The sequence below is a fragment of the Lycorma delicatula genome, chromosome 3 (genome assembly GCF_047948215.1).
Source record: "Lycorma delicatula isolate Av1 chromosome 3, ASM4794821v1, whole genome shotgun sequence".
Lineage (NCBI taxonomy): Eukaryota > Metazoa > Arthropoda > Insecta > Hemiptera > Fulgoridae > Lycorma > Lycorma delicatula.
The window spans coordinates 106,900,700-106,903,824 of record NC_134457.1 but is presented as its reverse complement, the minus strand read 5'-3'; positions in this window follow the sequence as shown (position 1 = coordinate 106,903,824).

Here is a 3,125-nt window from a genome sequence, read left to right as displayed (position 1 = left end):
AAGAGGCAGGAGGCCGAGGTATTTGGGATGCGATTTTGAGCCGGACCTGTACCGGAGCAGAATGGTGATCTCAATGCACCGGTTCTAAATTACCTACCATGCTGCTGTAGGAAGCTAACCGAGATATGGCTGGTTACCAGCCAGATTAAGGCTCCAAACGCTATAATGGAGGACAGGTACTTGCTGGCATTCAGCAGCCTAGGCGTGGCAGTGAATTGCTGTCTTTGACGAGATAAATTTAATTATTGATGGTCATATATATTTTAGTAGTTGACAGGGTGCGCCTACCCATTTTAGTGATATATATCACAAGTGGGCGGTGGGACATGCAAACGAGTGGTGTATGGTGCCACAATTATTCCGCTCACGCTTTTAGGTTAGCTTTAGGAGCTAGTTAGGACACTGGTTGCTATACTGTTTTGAGGCCATTTTCAGTAGCCATTTGTAGCACAGAAATTCAGTCTTATGCTTTCGGGCGACTGAATGGGGTATTGGTGGGAGAAATGCCAACCAAACCAAAAACTCCTGGATGCGGTAAGAAGCGTTCCTGGTACCCAGGCACTCCTTTATGCAGATGACCTACTTTTCTGGGGAACCAGTGGATCAATCTCTTCACTCGAGGTCTGTTTAAACGAGGTTCTGATAAAACTACACAATGAGCGAAGCAAAACAAAATGACAGTGAATACATCAAAAACCACCTTTCAGCTTTTCTCTCTGTCAGTGAAAATACTACAGATCCACCTCCAGTACAATGGAATATTGATGGAGGAAAACAATGTATCCAAATATTTAGGGGTTCAACTGGAGATGTTTAATTGTGGAAGCCCTATGTGGAAAAGGTAGTAAAAAGAACCCGCTTACTAAGAAGACTCACAGCCACAGGGTGGGATGCAAATCAGGATGTTCTAAAGACTGCTAGAAGTCGTACATAAGACCTGTGCTAGTATATGGGAGCGAAGTGATGGTCACAGCCAGGCCTAGCACACTAAGCAAGCTCGACCTCATTCAATATGCGGCCTTAAGGGTAATCACAGGTGCTGGTAAGTCCACTCATATTGCAGCCATGGAGGCACACTCAGATTGACCCCCTACAATCATGCTGCAAAAGGGTAGCATTGAGATTCTGGGAGCGTTTTAGGCATCTATAGACACCAGTCGACCAACTACCAGCAAGCTGCTTCTGCCCACAGACACAGACGACTCCACTCACTGCATTTAAAAAACTTATAAGGAAATATGATATTCCATCTGTGGACACTGCACTCCTGTTCGCGAGCCAGGACTTCTTCAACCACTTACCTAAAGCTCGCTACCAACTCAAGAACCACTTGACGCCAAAACACGCCTCCATACAATATGAATTGAAACAGCTAGCCCTACAAACCATTCATGAGGAATGTCCAGAGGATGAGTGGATTCATGTTTATACTGTCAAATCTTCAATTTCAGGCAGTGGAAAAACTGGAGCTGAGTACTACTACTGAAATTTTCAGGGACATATAGTTGTATGGGCCCTCCTTAGCAACTATGATGGCGAAGTTGAAGCAGTGCATGCTGCTGCAGACAAATTGAAAAGCTAGTTTCTCCTTTGAAAAAGCAGTGTTTTTGGTCGACTCCCAAGCCGTTATGCATAATCTATCGCGCAACACCTGAAAGGACTGCTGAAGGATGGTTGAGTGTGGAAGAAGACTAGAAATCATGGGTGAACACTGATGTTTCAGTGGATAAACAATCATGTCAACGTACTGGAAATGAGGAGGCCGATAAACTGGCCAAGTTAGGAACGACTCTACCCCAACCTAGTTGCCCTGCATCCTTATGTTCATCCAGGGCACTGGTCGCTGTGGCAGTCGGGAGATGGAACGAACAGCGCCTGATGGCTGCTGTTAGGAGATGGGGGGACTTTGGTCACTGACGATCCCATCAACACGTGGCCTACCACGTGTGGTTAGTGTAGCTGCCTTCCGAGACTAAAAGCTGGCCACGACTATCTTGCTTGTCACCTTCACCACATCCATGTGCTGCCATCTCCTGAGTGTCTGTTGTGAGAATGTGGGACAATGGATGCTGATCACCTGAGAGATCATCCAGCCCTGACCAAACCCAACTGGATGAGAGCTTGGAGTTCGCAGAAACCTGTCTTTATTAGTCACTGTGTCGTCGAATGGCTCAACAGCCAAGGGTGGGCAAGTAAGTAAGTAAAAAGACTGAAACTACTATGAAATAGTTATTATACTGATGCAACTTTTTACTGTTATTTTTCATTAGTAGGCTGCAGTTTACAGATATGGAATGTGCTCTATTCTCTATTGCATATGATCAAGTCTTGGTTTCTGTGCAAACGTATTCATTTTATTTTTTCTATTTTCTATAAAAATATGATTATTCATTTAAGAACAGCATTAATATTGAACTTATGTTGTAAAACTGCTTATTTAAGCGAAAAAAATTATTTCAATACTGCAATAGTATGTGGAGTAGCAATATTTTTTAGATCCACAGTTGCAAAAATAATGGACAAAATGACCTGAAACCTGATGAAGGTCAAGATAGAAGTACATGTACACCTTGCGTACATGTTAGCGAGCGTAGGTTAAGTTTGGTTAGATTATATTTATATTTTATTTATTTTATTATTTAATATAGCATTTCAGTGGCGCCATCTAAGAACCAACTACAACAGCAGATCACCAATTACATTATTACCCAAATTTTTATTCCATTAATTTAAATTTAACCTTTTATATTCTAATTTACTCAATTCCTATAAAATGATTATACTTAGGCAGTTATTAATAACCAATGCAAGACATTAGTTCTAAAAGTAATATGTACTTATTTAGTTTTAACAGATTAACTTATTTATAATCTTTAAGTCTTATAAACTTAAAATAAATTTAAGATATATATGGACCATTTATGATATATTTGGACCAATGCAAGACATTAGTTCTAAAAGTAATATGTACTTATTTAGTTTTAACAGATTAACTTATTTATAATCTTTAAGTCTTATAAACTTAAAATAAATTTAAGATATAAGGCTTTAAATTTAGATTTATATAAAAGATACCACATTTACTTATTTTTATAAGCAGTTAGAGATCAAGAATACATAGGTAA